This window comes from Apostichopus japonicus, chromosome 19 (genome assembly GCF_037975245.1).
Source record: "Apostichopus japonicus isolate 1M-3 chromosome 19, ASM3797524v1, whole genome shotgun sequence".
NCBI lineage: Eukaryota > Metazoa > Echinodermata > Holothuroidea > Aspidochirotida > Stichopodidae > Apostichopus > Apostichopus japonicus.
In genome coordinates, this window is record NC_092579.1 from 22,249,361 (window position 1) to 22,268,507 (window position 19,147).

General features: G+C 37.4%; 1 long non-coding RNA gene across 2 annotated transcripts in view; it reads left to right on the forward strand.

Annotated features, from left to right (window-relative positions):
• Nucleotides 1–2,209: 2,209 nt before the first annotated feature.
• The window catches only part of LOC139959385 (uncharacterized), a 74,032-nt gene continuing 57,094 nt past the window's right edge, over nt 2,210–19,147 (forward strand). For both annotated transcript variants that reach the window (XR_011790079.1, XR_011790078.1), the window contains exon 1: nt 2,210–2,444. This is a non-coding gene — a long non-coding RNA (uncharacterized lncRNA). The remainder of the gene's footprint in view (nt 2,445–19,147) is intronic.

The following is a 19,147-nucleotide window of genomic DNA, read 5'->3' on the forward strand; positions in this document are numbered from 1 at the left end:
ATTTTGTAATCACAGAAATATTAATAGATCGAGGATGATTTTCAATTCTAATATTTTCTCAATATATGACAAAGACACCTTGACTATAATAGTGACTCAAAAGAACTGTATTATTTACAGGATACTACTATCAAATTGAATCGAACATACCAACGCTAATTTATAAACCTATCTAGCTGTATTAACGACCGATCACGTTACTTCTACGAAACCGCCTCTTAACAATGACTTGCGCAGCGAAACATCGCCCGTCATGGAAACCTTTCTTCCCTGAAATGTTTATTTTTTTGCATAATCGTATCGATGTTATGTACAAGTTCATACAATATTCGGGTTATATACCTTTTTTTGACTCGTTTCCTGTATTCGTGTATGTTAACCTTTCTTTTGGATTGCCCAAATTGCTCGGAAATGATATATATTTAGCTTTTTTAAAGAAAAGATAAAGTGGCTGAACACTTAATTATCTCTTACGTGATATCGTGTACTATATGTAATGACACCAGGAATGATGGAACATTAAATTTGTGGGACACAGAATATTCTGTATTGTAACCCTCGGTGATTAGAAGCAGTTAATGCAAATGTGGGGTGGGGGGGGGGGGGGGGGTGGGAGACTCCGCATATTTCTTTTATGTTAGAACGAGGGCTGTCTAATAGTGTGTGAATATCAGGGTTCCCAAAACCCGGGGTGGGTTGGGGTGGGGTGAGGTGGGCGGTGAACCATGACCACCACTAATTTGCGAAATAAAGATTTCCACGCGATAATGCCATGGTTAGTCATCATCAGAAGGCCACAGGCGGCAATTCCATCCCCATTGAACATTTGTCTGACCCCGTTTACCCACCACACCCTACCCACTACACCCTACCCTCCGGATTTTCGTAACCTATGTCGAGCCATAATGGTTTTCTTTTCTTTTCTTTTTTGATGTCACGTTCGTTTTCTCTAATCAGTCGAAGGCCTTGAACGGTTGAAAAGTGTATGTTTGGATCAAGTGTTTTTTAATGATATACACTGTTATAACTTTTATCATTTTAAAAATTGATGCTGCACTTACTCACTTATATTACATCTTTAATATGTTGATATGATTCATGTTAAGAAAAGAAACATGATGCATGTGTTCGAAACCGTTTATTTTTTCAAAAAGCCAGGATGGTTTCCTTTTCTTTTCGTTTTTGATGTCACGCTCGTTTTCTCTGAAGAGTAATCAGTACCCGCAAAAAGTAAATATTACCTTGGATAACAGGATGCAGTGTAATTGTACAGTAAAACGTATTAATTTACAAATTCTCGTTAATCTGTGGTTTAAGCCCCGGTCACGCTTGGATCACGAACGCCTGATTCAGAGGAAATCTTAATAGAGTTTCCTTTTTGGTTAACAACTTTACCTACTCTATCATTAACCTTTTTCTAATGAAAAAATATTACAAAATTTAAGAAGTCGTCTTTATATATCTGTATCTATATCTGCAGTCTATTTTACCAACTGCTTATAAACAGTTAGTCCATATAGACATTGATCTCACTTTCTAACTTTTTTTCCTAATATTTCACACCAAAAAAGAAGATATAATAATATATAATAATAATATATAATAAAGTTTTTTATATTTAATCCACCTCATATGAACTCCGACTCATATTAATTTACAGGTTCAGAGAAACTGACATCTGAAAATAACCTCACGCCCATCCCCACGTCCCACCCCCACCCCACTACGCCCCCCCCCCATTTTAAACGATACGAACATGATTGTGACGTCACTAAATTCACTCTGCGTTCATATACATCCAAGCTAGGTGGACCAGATAATACCCCATGCCCATAGCATTGTAGAGAATGCCTATATTTGCCAAATGTATATAGATGTTTAAGTACGGGTATATAAGACTTCAAGACACAGAACCAAAGAAGATTTTTGCCATTCTAAAATTCCTTACTCTGTTTAAAAGCTTGTATGAGTTCTATCTACTCTTTATTGTGAAATTTGACTAATCACAGATTACGAGGAATAAATTTAAAAAGTCTAAAGGCGAGTGAAGCTCTAAATCCTATTGACCATACCGCCAAACCGGCCATTATAGCATCGACAATTCTCTTCTTTAGCTGTTTAGTTACTTGTATACTTCGCTTGACTTTTCTAACACACTGTTACAGCGTGAGTGAGACATAATAATAATATATATATATATATATAGTATATAGATATATATATATATAGTATATAGATATACATATATTTAGTGATACTATACATTTATGTAGGTAAAATAGTCTGAAATATTATTACACTTTTAATGGGGCTAGGAAGGTATCTCCTTTGGAAACAGGACCCAGCGATTGAGAGAGGCCTTGGAAATAATGAAGGTTGTCTGGACAACGTGAATCTCTGACGTCACAACCACGTATATGCACGTATTTTTGGGGTGCTTTCTGGTAAGATTCAAAATGTCACTTTTCTCTCAAGAACCTATATTACATCAGATAAGTACATCCGCGTTAAATGAAAAATTTAGTTTTGTGGTTTTTCGGGCTAGCTATATATACTTGTCTTATGAACAGCCTCTGGACTAATTTTATAATTTAATAGTTTCTTTGTGTTATACTTTATCGCTTTAAGATACGAATAAAATTATGTACTAAAGATTCCTCCCGTAAGTGCTTAAAATGTACTGCCATATATTCTTAAGTTAGGTAAGTTCTTTTCTTGCTTTTCGGGTGCTCAATTATTAAGAAAGAAAAAGCGAAAAGCAATCAGTTCCGAGAAGATATTTGAGGCATGTTATACGTAGCGTACGTTTTTTTTTTTTTCTTATATTCCTTTCTGTTTGCCTCATTTTATTTAATTGCTGACAAAGAATGACAAATATGTTCTTAAACCACATTTAACGCCATTAATAGCGATCTATATAAAATGCTTAGTTACATTATAAACACTGCCACGGTTTTCGTTGAAAAAAAAAGAATAAACCTGTCTATGCAATTAACAAAAAACGATGCAAATTTTTTATAACCACAAAGCCAGAATAACCTACGGGTCTGTTTTCGGTCACTTCTTGCGATGAAGATAACATTTAGTGTACCACTATGATGAATATTTCTAGGAATTTGTGTTCATTTCAGGTTTTGTCGATTTCTCTCCGTTTTGCAATAATTATGGTTAAAAAAAACCTCTGAATACATAAAAATGTATTAACACAAGGCACTTATTTATCCGTCATCGTTACTGTGTTAAATTAAAATGCCATTCAAAAATCATGATAATCATTTGACGTTAACGATGTGATTTTAATTTATAATAGACATGCTTATACACACTGCATACGAAGGTTGAATCCTGATATATTTAGCTCAGACAAAAAAATGACTTTTTAGGGAATTCCTGAAATTGGGGAAGTGTAAGGATACGGTGGAGAAAGAAAGGGGGGTATCATATAGCTTGGTTGGGCGGCGGGGGGGGGGGAGGTTGTGCCACTAGTCGTTTTGTGATATTTGCATCAAAGTCGACCAAAATTCGACTCAAGACCATTCGTGTAGAATGTTGCACAATGTATCTACAATGCTGTCTGTGCAAAAAACGTTTATGAAATGAAACCCATCCATCTTTTTCGCCTAATAATGTCTTTACATACATATGCCATATACAGAAAAGGAAAGGATTTGTAAATAGTAACTACTGCTGGCATCCCACTCAACATGGCAAATACAGAAACGCCAACGCGCGCGCGCTCTCTCTCTCTAGCTTACTCTTTGACATGATTTGCTTAAAAAAGTATAAAGTAAAATTAGAAGTACGCCCCCACTTTTAGTTGGAATCTTGACGTAATAAACACTTCTATTATTTCAAGGAAATCAGCCACTCATTGTGAATAATCGATAACGTATACGACGTAACGAGGTTTTAATATCCGTTATTTTGACCTACTGATGTTGTTTCGGACACGAATCAATTTTTCGCGGATTTTCAGTTTCGATAAACTGTACTGTAAAATATTATCTAAGAAATAATAGCTATCACGTGGTTTATATATATATATATATATATATATATATATATATATATATATATATATATATATATATATATATATATATAGTACATGAATCCGATCACACTCTGCATGGGTCATCATTGGACGTTAAAGCCTATACGATAAAGTAGCTGCAACGTATGTCTATGTAGAATGGTTAAAGTGTTATAATGTTTTGTACATAAAAATACAAAATCCGCAGTATAGACTATTATATATAGAAATAGAAATATTCTACCATCAAACCACTTGTTCTGTGATTGTCTTAAATTCTAAGAATTTCAACTGTATTATTTGTAACATCCATCATTTGACACATTTGTGAGGATTACGCACTCCGACATTGTGTTGCTGTATTAACCGAACGAGGCTGTATGTGTGTGCCTGTAGGGAGGGAAAGAGGGTGATTGAGATTAGGGGAAAGGGTGGTCAGATTTATTACCTCCCCCCCCCCCTACCTCACCGACCCAAATTCTAAGTAATTCAGAGAAAAGGAATCGTGTTAAGTGAACACAAGTTAAACAGTGTCTTATCACCACAGTCGATATAATCAGGATGAACTCGTCCCCGTATGTATAGCAGAATGGGAAATTCTTGTTAAGTCTATTCTGGTCACTCTATCAATTTCATCTCGACATTCGATCAATCATTTACAGTGCCCCATATAGTAATGAGCTTGAAAAGAAGTCAATTAATCCGAGAAAAAATAAACAAAATCTGATTTCATCTGACAGAGCAACTAATTTAATCTGACGAAGCAACAATAACAGTAAACAAAAGGAGAAAGCCTTTGTTTAGTATGACTCATCCTTTGTCTTCTGCATACATAGGTGATCTATTGTATGGCGTTCAGACGTATCCACCGTCTGGAATGTAAAGGATATGTTTCAGAATCCCGCTGTCAGGGGACTAGAAACAATATCCCTGCTTTGACTAGCTAGGTTCCCCCTTTGGTGGACTGAGCAAAGTTTATTCGTTTCTCATTTGTTACGGTTAGTTCACGACTGACTTCCCTTTTTTTAAAGAACAAAAAAACCTATAAAACAACAGACGGTTGTGAGGAGTTAAAATTCAGTAAAACTCTTATTCCACATACCGTTAATAGAGCATTTCATTTGATCACACTAGACTACGGCAGGGATTCCCTTTTGCGCGTTCCCACGAGCCAAATCCGGTTGTTGAACGATATTAAAAAAATAGATATATACAACAACAACAAAACAGAGGCCCACATTCTTGGTATGCGGCTTGAGTAGCCTACACTATACCAGCCTATCCTGTACGTTGCTTATTCTAGGTTTAGTGTGACATTGATGATTCTAGGATTTTGCTGGCCCTCGAAGAAAATTAATTTAGCCATTGACCTCCGTATACATATTTCATGTAGCCATACTGCTATACATATATCGTGTAGAAAACAAAAAGACAAAATGATTTATCGGTAAAATTTACATATACATCACGAACGTCACAAGAGTTCTAAACTTACAAGGAAGTACCCGTAGGTATACTGTCTAAAATTGCGATTTGTTTCATATAATGCGACCCGCAGAATAATCATTACCTATATTCTTGGAAGGTATTCACATTTAGCGGTTAGGTTAAAGGTGTGTGCACATAACCAATGATAATTATATAGGTATTAAAAAAAAACTACCCTGTTTATAACAACAAATAGTAGACTGAATCACTTTGTTTCGTATGCTATGCTGCACGCACACTTTGTACTCTCATGTGTCAAAGAACAACCGGCATTTCGCGGAACTGTGTGTCATATAAACCGTTATCGAGTCGTTGCCATGGTAACACAGATTGCCAATGTATATAGGCTTACATACATTGAAGTATGTTTAATTGCAGCTCTCGGCATACGCAAATAATCATAAAACCTTTCATGCATATCTTCTTTATACAATATTAAATAGGGAAGGGTAGTGACTTTGTAAAAGTTTTTGAGATGGACAACGTGGGTCTGACATAGACGTACTGTCACGTATTGTAACCCTATTTGCTAATGATGGTTGCCTGTATATGTATACGATCTTGGAATAGCGACATTTATACTTGGCTATACTTCAACGTTATAACCATGCATGTATAGATAAAATAGGTATTTGCAAAACAATGATTCCTAAAATAAAACTATTGACCTATACTCCGTGAATTCTTGGCACGCGCTAAACTGTTTTCTGACTGAACACAGTATACTGTGTGTACGGTGTACCAAATAATGGTATATTGCCATGGGTTGGTGGACATAATGCATAAGAGAGGGAATTACGTATTAGGCAAACACTAATACCTAAGTGCATCCTGTAGATATAACATCGGATATTGTATATAGGTTTCATTAGTATAGAAACCAGTGGCGGAGATTTCTTGTCAGAAGTGGGGGGGTTGCAGGCCATTGATGAAATAAAAAGTCATAACTGCTGGCTCACTATCTAAGTGGAGCGCCACCATAAGTTGGCGCGAAGTGCACAAGAATTTTTTGGCAAATATTGCCTCCCAGATTGCAGTAAATGACATTGCCCAGGCCTTGAAAAGCTGCATTTAACCAGGGGCGTTTGCAGGATTTTCTAACCCGGGGGGAGCGTATTACTATCTAAGCGGAGCGCCACCATTGGTTGGCGCGCAGCGTACAAGCAAATTTCTGGTTTTGGTACCCCCAGATCACCGGAAATGGCACTTCTCGGGCTTGAAACTGACCAACCATAATATGTACACTTTTGCCTGAGAACCAAGTTTTTTCCAAATACTTTTTCTCTCATCTATAACCTTTTTGAAGATTGTCACCAGTCACACATCATGTTCGACTTCATCACATATCCTGTGGATCATTGCTTTTGTAGGTGATTCTTCATCGCGGCCCACAATATCCGTCAGCCCCACTTTTCAGAATTTGAAAATTCACAATTCTCGTGAATAAATTCACTTCAAAACATACCCATAATGTTGCACAAAATATCATCTATGGACAACCGATATAGAAAAACCTCCTTCAAACCCTAACAGACGGGTCAAAATTGCACGAGTATGATGAAGTATGATGAGGAATGTTGGTTAGGGAATTTTCGAAAATTCAGACGGCTACTAAAAAATTTCGTTGAAGGAAATAAAAATATACCAGATATTTCCGAAACCGAACACTACACACATCGACAGTTTTGAGCATGGGCGCAGATCAGTCTTGGATAATGGTGGGGACACGTGTCTGTTCTATGACACTATCTAAGCGGAACGCGACCATGGGTTCGCGCGTAGCGTACGAATTTTTTGGGCAAATATACCTCCCAGATCGCCGGAAATAACACTTCCCAGACCTAATGATGCTCCTAAACCTCCTTAAGTTTTAGATCTCATGGCTTAGAAATTTAGTTTGGAGAAATACATGGGCGTCTGCAGAAAGAAAATCAGGGGACAAATAATCCAAGTAGACTTTTGTATATACGATGGGTCTGGTGTCCTCTCCCAGAAAACAAATATAGACTGCCGCAAATGCGATTTCCGTCCTATATTTAACAACTGTGGATAAAATACAATAAAATGAGAACTGCTGCATGTCAATTGCACAATGCTGGATCAAACTGCGCCAAAGTTCAATACAGGGGAACTTGAAATGCAGCTATTGGTCAAGACAAATTGGTGGGGACACGGTATATCATGTCCCCACTACTGAAAAAGTTGGTGGGGACGCGTCCCGCTGTCCTCACCAGGATCTGCGCCCATGGTTTGGAGGCTGTTTATCGTGGAACGCCATTTTCATGCTCACTGATATGATGTGATATCTGCTGTTTGCTTTACAAATTCGAATAATTTTGTCACTGTTCCTCTTTCTCTTCCCGTTTTCTTGCCGTATTTTCTACTCCATCCTTTTCTCCTTTTCTCTCTTTCTTCTTTTTCTTTTCCTTCCTTCACCTCGTTGAAGTTGGCAAGTGTATACAGTTCCAAAGCTATTCAACAGCAAAACGTTATTTTGTGTATGTCTGTTGTGGAGTGAAGTTAGCGCTATGAGCTACTGTACAAGTTCCAATGCGCAAGGTGGGGGAAAGGGGCTAGAAATAATGTGTGGGTCAATTCTAACTCGGTTTTCTATCGGTAATTGTTGATGTAGCCTACCAGGTAAAAGGTTGAAATGACTAACAATTTCAAATTTAATAATATGATTAATTATGCCATTTGGAGCACATAACATAGGCCATAACATAACATTACTGGCAAAATCTAGGGGGGGTTGATTGTGTGGGCCAACCCCCCTCTTCAAAAAGTGGGGGGTTAAAACCCCCCAACCCCCCCTGTTTCTCCGCCACTGATAGAAACGATAAGTATCAAGACGTGGAGTGAGTAGCTGACGTCATCTAGGAATTTATGTTAAAGGGGTATTCCTGTCAAGTAAAACAAATAACGAAGGTCAAATATCTTGGAAACCAAGGGAGGTTATTCAAACATCTCTCAGGTAGAAAGAGAGAACGAAGCTAGATAATATGGGCAGATTTATATACATATATATATATATATATACATATACATATATAAATATATATATATATATATATATATATATATAATATGGGCAGATTTATATATATATATATATATATATATATACATATACATACATATACATATATAAATATATATATATATATATATATATATATATATATATTTGTATATATATAAATATATATATGATTTAGGTTCCCATTTAGATCAAAACAGTTAGATATTTCCGAGTCGTTGAGTGAGAAAACGGACAAACGGACAGATAAACTAATCAAACAGTCAACACAAGGATAAATTTTTCGTATTCAATGTGTTTTATATCAGTGGTGATTTATATGATACGTACTGACTATCCATTTACGAGGTCAACCTCCAGCGAAGTTTGAATTTTACAAAAGTGACACTCGGTTTTAAACTTGCCAGCTCTGTGATTTTCCGGAAAAGTGTCAAAAGTATTTCATTACATGAGTTAAAAAGTCAAAGGTTTAAATTAATAATAAAAATAGTAATATATATATATATATATATATATATATATATATATATATATATATATATATATATATATATATATATATATATATATATATATATATATATATAAATATATATATATATATAATATATATATATTTATATATATATATTCATATATATTCACTTTTCGCGTCCATTAGCAATTCCCCGCCCCCAAAAAAAAAAATCACCTTGCTCCCTTTTAATTTGCACCTGTGGATAAATGCTTTGCACATAAATGTGTTGCTTATCCCCTTCGGTCCTGTCTCCCACCTCTAGCCGAGAAAAATGATAAAGTAGTGACCGAAATAACGGAAAACTCTAGTGTTAACAATGTTACTATAGCCTCCCCGGTTTCCAACATATATTCAAGCTGTAAAACACATTTAATTTCCGGAAGGCTCATTAGTTTAAAGGCTAAATCGAAGACATTAGCTCCATAGTCCATGTTAAACTGTGATCGTAAATCAATTGTTTTATACAAATTGTAATTTGGTTAGATTAAGTTTTCTTGCTCAAAAAATCGACCTTCATCGTGTAAAGGAATAACCAGTAAACTGTGACTCATTATTGTCGGTAGGGCTACTTCCACGATTGGGCATTAAAAAAAGGAGAAATTTTGTTCATTTTATGTGTATATACTGTTTTTGCTTTTAACTTTATCGAGCAAACGCAGGATACCCTTTTTTTTAAATGTACTTTCTCTCGTCGAGAAATATACATTAATATAACTTACGTTACTAACCATACACCAGGAAAAGCGATTTCCGAAAAAACAAAATCTATTTATCGTAAACTTTTTCAATAATTGAAATTACGATTGACCGTGATTTGTTAAGGTCACGTCGTGTATGTGTTGAGGTGGGACGTTGTAACAAACATGGCCCGAAGGACCAGAATGAAGTAAACAGCAAAAACATACTATTAAGTTAATATAAACCACCTGTCAGGAATAATGATCATCTTGATAGAACCAGGTCGAACAAACTGATCTTTAAAGCAGCATCTTTAAAAAACATTTTTTTAACACTTTTTGTAGGCGATTTTTTTACCAAAGCTATCCGATTTATTAATCATAATAAGATTGCAAATTTATCGCAGTAATATTCTCACGTAGCTTTGTTTTTCCTCCACATTATCCCATATTTCTTTTCCTATATATAGACACTTTCAATATTAAGACTATAATCACATGTAAAAAGGCAATGGAACTTTTCATTTATTTTTTTTTATGTATTTGTCGGTACTTATAATGAAATTTGGCAATATATCAAATAACCCACAATTCTATTGGCAGTTGTATTTTACAGCACATTGCATACATTTTTGTTACAAAAATCAAGTCAAAATGCTGCTTTAAAGGAGGGAAAACGTTCCAACTTGTCTCATGCATCGTTAAAAATGTAGTTACTAAAATACGCCACAATTTCAAGAAGAAGAAGACGGGTTGTAAAATGAAATGAAAATTGAAAAATACCAGTAAAACGAGTGTCCAATTATATTTGACCTATTTGGTTAAGTTAAGTAGGCCGATGTATATGGCTTGTTAGATCTCGCATATATCCATGTAAAACCGCATGTATTTGGCTAGCCTACATATACCGCCCGTATATTTTTTATACAGGCCTAGTATAATTATACAAATATAAAAAAAAGGTGAATGAATCGAAGGGCATGGACTATTGAACCATTTAGTTTGGGAGATATAAGTTATGGAGAATATTTTTAATGCATGCATCCATGTATCCATCCATCCACCCATCCATCCATCCATCCATCCATCCATCCATCTATCCATCCATCCGTCCATCCATCCATCCATTCATCCATCCATCCAACCATGTTGAAAGGTCTGTTTTCTCTTTACGTAACGTATAAGGTTGACACTCCCGCAATCCAACTATTTCCCCCTACCGGATACCCCAGGCAACCTCCACCAGCCCCCCCCCCCTCCTCCACGTATCATTGAAGTAATTGTCAACGGAGGCCACTGGCTCGAATCCAGTTGATATGCTAACAATATCAACATTTGTTAAAATTTTTCCCATCATTATGGGATAGTAGATATACACGCTTTTGTGCCCTAAATCACCTTTTGACCTTTTGTGTGCACGTTCCGTTCATGATTTCACTGTCGAAAATGCAATCTTGTCTCCCTCGCCACTACACACTGCCTCTAGTTTGGACAGTTTGGATACGGACGAAACTTCAGACATCAACAAAACAAAAACATATCTTGACCTTGCGATGACCTTAACGTTACAGGCCATGGTACTGCAAGCTTTCTTTGCTCCTGCAGTTAGAGAGCGTATTATTTATTCAGTTACCCTGGATAAAATGATCAAAGACGTTACATTGACCAATCGACGCGTCAAGCCTTCAATTTCTTGGAAAAGGCGACTTCTCTATCCTTGAACCATTTAACTGACCAGGTCAAATTCCTACCGACTGGAGAAAATTAGAAGCCTCGGGTTATGTTTGTGTTGAAATTGTTGATGATTGGGTTTCGAGTAAAACGGAGACATATTTGCAGAGACGGAAGCTGTAAAACGACGTATATTTTTTTTTGGAGATCAAGCAGTATAAGAAGATTTATGGGGAAACAGTAAAAACAATCGATAAATAGGTGGGTGATGAATGCTTCATTCGCTGAAAGCATTAACGTGATTATTTCGACATCTAGTGCTATTGTCAGTTTTGGTTCTGCTTTGTTTCTATGCATAGGGGGAGGAGGAAGCCTCTAACAGTGTCCTATAGAAAGTTTAATAAAAATCACATTTCAACAAAATTCAGTTTACCCATACAAATCATAAACGATACACACCCATATCATTTCCTATTGTCGCATGAACATCCTATATGTTCAAAGAGTCTCAGTGTATTGCTTGAAATAAACGTCATGCAACGTAATAATATGGAACCTTGACTCAGGGTTTTTATGTGTAGGGGGGGGGGGAGGGGTTTGGAAATCACATCTATGTGAAGCGGTCCTGAAATTGTTACTTAAGGCGACACAACGAAAATTTTTATAGGCCATGGCCCCGCCCTTCCTTCACCAGCTTCAGGGCAGTAGAAGCGTTATGTCGGTTGTGCGTACCCCTCCCTCCTCGCCCCGGCCTGGTTTGAAGCTCCTTGAATGAATTGGCTATCTCGTGACAGAGACCTTTACAGAGCAGTGCATTATGGGAAATAAGATGGTTTCATCATGTCGGGTCTACTTTATGTAGTTAAGGGACGAAGTGTGTGTGTGTGGGGGGGGGGGGGGGGCAGCGGTGCAGATTGGGCATGTGTGGGGGGGGGGAGGGTCAGCGGTGCAGATTGAGCATGTAACTCCGTTAAATCCTACATATTATGTTGGAAGATTCACGTCTCCCTTTATTACAGTTGGCCTTAAGAACCACACTCATTTCAGAAATATTAATAGTGGATTTGTATCGGTGATGCATGTACAGTCTGATATACATGCACGACACAATAGATTATGTATCTGTGTGACAAGCCCAGTCTCATGATGGTGCCACAAAGACACCGTACGGGGTTGAAAGTTGAACTAAGTATCTCCAGGGCAAACCCTGTGTTATATACTCTTTGAAATCAATTTGAAATGCCGTCTGGAATGTAACTATGGTGAGAAGTGACCGACAGATGAAAATCTAACTTGTAACTAACCTGTATCAAGTCTACACAATGACAAACCTTTGTGTGAAGGAAGTCAAATACACAGACTCTATTCTTGTAATCTCTTGCTTTTCCCAACGTTTTCATGGAAATTACTTGACCATTGCGGGTCAAGTGGTGGGTATACGGACATACACAGATTAGCATATATACGGGGTATGTTATATAGCACATGTTTGACCTGACAAAGTTCCCTGCTAAAGCTGGCTACGGATCATAAGTCCATGATAGCTGGATAGAAGCTGTATAGGCAGATGTTCCTCGCTAAAGTTGATCAGAAGCTATTCTCCGCTTTATCTGGTCAGTAATAAGTCAATGATACCCGGAGAAGAACAATTTCAATGATATAATCATTTCTACCAGGTGGCTTAGAAGAAATCCCCAGCTTTGATAGAGAGATAATTCAAAACTGTTGGTTATAGTAAGTTGGTTATAGTAACTCATTCAATAGCTGGATAGGATAAACCACTCCCAACGACTTGGCTACAGGAATGACTGCTCTGTTAGCTGGCAAAGGACCAACTCCTCCCCATACGAAGTGGCTATAAGAAAGAATTTCTTGCTCACTGCATGGCGAGTGATAATTCCCTGTGACCTGGTTATATAGGAACAATTACAAGTTGGTTTCTGCAGTGGCTAGGTGTAATTCCCTAACAGCTGACTATATAGGAACAATTTCCCCCACTATAGGCTTACCTGCATGGCCAGACATTATTTGACCGCTATTTGGCTGTCCAGGGACAGGGTTCCACGTTAGTTGGTTGGGAACAATTCCCTGTGAGCTCATAATATCATTGGGCATATCACTATTCGTGTCATTTGCGTGAACTCAGAATTGGGGTCACTGCTAGAATGGTTCGCAATAAGAAACTCCTTATATAAATTATCTTTGCACTTTTAGTCACGTGACAGTCTGACCCGAGGGTACTGTTTGTGTGGCATAAAAATGAACCTAAATATAATATACCCTTTAGGGGTGTGGTTTTACTCCCTATTGTGTTCTGTGAAATCGCGGGTCCGACGGTGGTACCTTTTGCAGGCGTCCAACGGGTTACCAACAAGAACAGAAATTATCCATTGAGAGTTATGTATTAAATGATGGGGTTAAGGGAACTTGTGTAATTCTTATAAAGTAGGATTTTCATAGAGAAAAAGTATCACACGGCAAAAAAATATATGTACTTTTACATAAACATTTTCATGTTTTCATTCCTTTAATTCGAAATCACACCAGGTAGCAAAACAAGATATTTAAAAGTCCCGGAACTAGGCCATCGTAATAAACAGTTGAGTTTTGCACAAAACAGTATGCACACGGGCTCATGGTTATTAACGGCGCATATACCGGGAATAGATTTTACCAGAGATACGAAATTGCGAACATAACACATTATAAACGCCTCATCCTAGTCACGGGGAAGAGAAGAAAAAACTAGGTTTAACAAAATGAAAGCGGAAAATATTGTAAGCATCCTGTTGACATTTTGCATTCAATTCCTGAACACAGCTAATGATAGTTGAAATTGTCCGCACAGTTTGTATATACAATAAAGGGAAGTTGAATCGAACAACCCTGTGATGTCATAGTTGCAAAACTGAGAGCAAATATTTTCTGTTTTCCATAATATTTTCCCCTAACTTTATTGTTTAGCTTAGATTCAGAACAGGATTACAACTTAAAGTTACTTTCTTACGGGATTTGCCGAGGCTATCAATATCCGAAGTTGACTACAATATATTCATACGTTAATATGCGCCCCAAGTTTGAAAATGGAAACTGGATGTAAACAGTTTGGAAGAAAAACATCAACATATATATTTGCTTCAAGTTCACGTTTAGTACAAAACATTTCATCATCAAATGTTGTTATCTCGAAAAACGATACAGATATGGGAATTGAATGCGAATTTCAGCAGGATGCCCCTCCTCCCCTCCCCTCTCCTCCCCCTTCCTGATTTCAAGTCTATGTCGGCGCCCATTTTATATGGGTTCTGTAAAGAAACTTATCCAAATATTGTTGAATTCATCATCAGCATGGCGGCGTCGACTTCATCATCGTATGTTGCTAAATCATCATCGTAACTTTTAACATCATCATCGTAATTTTTAACATCAATCACCGTCATATAATGTTCACTATTTTGGCGTTCCATATAAAGCTAATAACCTACCTGTGTGTATACGTGTACATCGATTTCTTCGGTTTTGGAGCAAGGCTGACCCCCGTATAACCCGCCATATGCCGCTATTCATCTTTGTTCCGTGACTTCTGTCTCTCACTTCTCAAGTTTCTTTATTGTTACCTGTGCGATTCTTTGTTCATCGAAATCGAGAGATTTACCTGAGAGTATAGAGGACTGAGATGGGCAAAGGACATGCCGTCTGTAAAGTCACTGATATAAATTGGTTGCAAAGTGGGGAAAAAATAAGAATTTCCTAACTGTTGTATCGGCGGAGTTTGTACCTTTACTAGGATTGGATTTCTTGTATTATTGGTATACAGTCTATAATATTAGTAAGTTATATAGTATATGAACTAATTATATTCATGTTACATATACGAAGTAGCAAAACAGGGCTTTTCCTTTAGGGTGGGTTCAAGGGGAAGGAGTGGGGGGGGGGGGTATCAAAAAAGTTTATTTGTAATTGAAGTATATCTCGTTGCGAGGTTTACATGGGGTTATATGAACACACTGATGAATTAGGGAATTAGCAAATCATGAATGAACCAAAATGAACCAAAGGTGCTCCGTCTTGTACGGCTATATGCCACAATCGAATGATTAATTACTGCACTCGTTAGTTGGTTTATCTTTAATTCAGGAAATAAATTGTCGTACCAACAGTTTTATGAATTACAACAAATTACAACTTATAATATTGGACAATATCTTAGAGATGTATATGGTCCATCATATTCAAACAACTTGTACACAAGCGTAAAAATGTAACATATTGGATAAGGATGTCATGGAGGCTATAGTGGGCCCTCCTATTGCTCCGGTGCAACCCGATTGCCCGACCAATCAGTCGGCCCATTGACATTATTACAAATGTGCATCCGGCTTAGGCCTACTTGAAACAACGCAATGGCTCAACCATGTCACCATATAGCTACCTACATGCGTGACTGTAACTTGAAGTATAGCTTAACCATCCTCAGACAACTGCCTCGAGTGCACAAAAAATTCTAAAAATAAGTTCTTCGCAAATGCGAAACTTTTTCTAAAGATGACGCTACCAATATGGTTAATTTTAAGTTTAGAAACGCTTAGACTTGGTTTTAGCTTCTTTTTTTTTCTTCTTTTTTTTGGCTCTCATATTTTGCGGGACAATATAATCTTTTATCATCCTAGTCAAATCATGGTTATAGGCCAAGTAGCCCGGCGGCGGTGGTGGTGGTTATGATTCTTGCATAACCACAATTCTGGTTCAGTAATAATTTATGGAGTATATACGTCTATAGGCCTAACTTGAGAATGATCACAATAGGAGATTTGTTACTCCATCAGAGCAATCTTTTATAACAGTTCTTAACGATCTGTGTCTGAGATCAAAGACATACTTCTTCGCATTGATACCAGCTAGTTAGCATTGTAAACACTTCCCCCACATTGTGTCGGGCTATTTAACCCATTGTTAATCAAATTTACTCACACAGTAGGGAGGAAGTGATTCTCAGCTAGTAACCCTCCTGGTCGAGAAGTCTGCGCAAATTTAGCTCTTGAAAAAAAAAAGTTTGGAGAGCCACACAATACCGCAAACTCCCTTTTCTTCAGGCTTGAATAATACCTGGCGCGATTGTGGTCGACCACAACCATCGTTCAGTTTAAAAGTTAGGTCTAAAAAACTCAGACAGGCTTAACCCACAAACGCGGAGGAAAATGGACCAAAATGTCACCAAAGCGGTTTGGTCAATAATTCTCATGACTGTGTAAGACATTAAAAGATCGTGAGCGAGGCTGCAACGTGAGATACTGAACAGTTCTGTTGTTAACGGTACTGCATATACGAATAGCTATATATATATATATATATATATATATTTATATATATATATATATATATATAATATAATATTATATAATATATATATGTACTAGCGGGACAGCTAAGGTTAAGTCAGTCTGGGGTATCACTACACCGACAAGACGTTTAAAACTCTCAATAACTTGAAGGTCGTACATAATATATTCACCTCCACATACAGTTACTGGTCCTGTTAATCCACAGTATAGGCTATATACTGTGGACTATATACAGTCCACAGTATAGGCTATATACTGTGGACTATATACAGTCCACAGTATAGGCTACATACTGTGGACTATATATAGTCCATAGTATAGGCTATATTCTGTGGCCTACGTATATTCCACATGCATGCGTCAGTGACGTGCACACGGTTTCAAAAGTAGGGGGTCAAGTTCTAAATTCAACCCCACCCCCTCCCGGACTGGTTGTTAGAGTCATACAGGCAGATGCAAAAATGTAACGAAAAGAGAGGCGCGACAGTGGTTCTATGTAAGGGTCCTCTGGGGTCCTCCACAAGAAAAGACAAATGTGAAAGTTAAGACGTCCAATATTGAATACTTCTGAGGCGTGTTTGTACTATACCCCTGTATGGGGTACAGCTCTTTGCATCGAAACACTGAAAACCGCACATCCTGGAAGACATCATTTACTTTAGTGTATAGTACAGCATTCACTAATTGTAACATATATACTGACACATATTTAGCAAACAAATTTGAACTGAAGATAAATTTCCGTTTTGAGCTCAAGTCTCGAATTGAGGGTCACACACTGATAGCTCACATTTCAAGGAGATTATATAGGAAAAAACTATAGAATTGAACGGGGAAAAATATACAATGTATCCAAAATATCGTTATATGGTATCGTTATAATTATTGTAAAATAGTATTAACCAGTGTGCCTCTCTTTTTGGTGTACATGTTAAGAGCTAGAAGATCCTGGTTGGCATATATGCATCAAAGTAGTGGTTTTCGAAGCCGAAATAAGTTCATGAATTTTCTCAATGTTTCTCCTGCAGTAAGTGGAACAGTGTCTGTGTGTCAAGAGATTAGTAAGTTACAAATATAGTCCTGAATTTCGCCCACGTAATCTTCCCCTATTCAAACTCAAGGAGCTTGAGTTATAACAACTCCCTGTTCAAACTTGGGATTCAATGCACGCGGTCAATTATTCACAGTATTTATAACTAATTATATACCAGTTGGATAAATCCTAGTATATACAATCTTTTAAGATCGAAGTTTGATCCAATTACGCAACATTGTCAGCAGGAAATACTTGACATGGCTGTTTCACTGGAATGATTCAGTTTGTTATAGGCTATATTGGGGGTAAACGCTATACCACGATCGCAGAACAGGCTATATATAGTGTGTATATACATCCGCGTGAAAGGTAGGACATTGCCAAGTACAGTCTGTAAATGTATCAGGTATATATTAGATCCTCCTGCAAGCAGGAACTCGCGAAGAAGCCGCATTGGCTTATCAAAGCCGCAAGCTGACCGAAGTCAGTCTCTAACATTCATATTTAACGTCAATGATTATGAATTGTTAATTGTCAACAACTCTGTAACTGGACGACATACATTAATCTGGGAGTGACTCGAACCGGGGACCTTATGATTGAAAGGCACCGGCGTTAACCACTGAGCTAACACTCCATAAATGGATCATACTTAAATGACTTTCTAGCCATGCTTTCAAGCCATGTTTTCAAGCCATCGTTTCAAGCCATGTTTTCCGTCATCAACATTATTTATGATGATTGTTTGTTAAATGGGATGGAATTAAAGCTAATATATCAGGAGGATTGAAGGTCGCCTATATGCACGGTCATGGTGGGTAAGCGTGCAATGATAGACTAGTCCAAGCATGGACTTTCAAGCCGATGGCCCAAGTCATCAGTTATCATACGGGCAGATGGTAGATCATTAGGACATTTAAGTTCTACATATGCTTTTCAGCGACCTTCGACCTATGTGGATGTCAGAAATCATCTTGTTGCTCTACCCTGCCGAGGTATGGAACGCCAAAAGGCTAACCGGATTTCATTGAATAAAGCCAAAGATTTGTCTTACGTGCTCCTTTTGGCGTTCCATGTATAGGAACAGAGTCAATATATACAGTCCGCTAACCGATGAAAGGCCACTCATCATTTTCAAAATTATATGATAATATTTTAATACATCATGAGATTTAACCTTTCTGATGCCACTACGCTAACGCCTCGTCCGGCCTATCCCACCCCCGCTCTCTCATACCCCAACAAAGCCTCAACCCCCCACCCCCCCGTTCCCTCCTCTGTCCCTTCTTACAAACATAAAGTTTGTCTCTTATCAGGCACAATACGACATAATTTACGGTCAT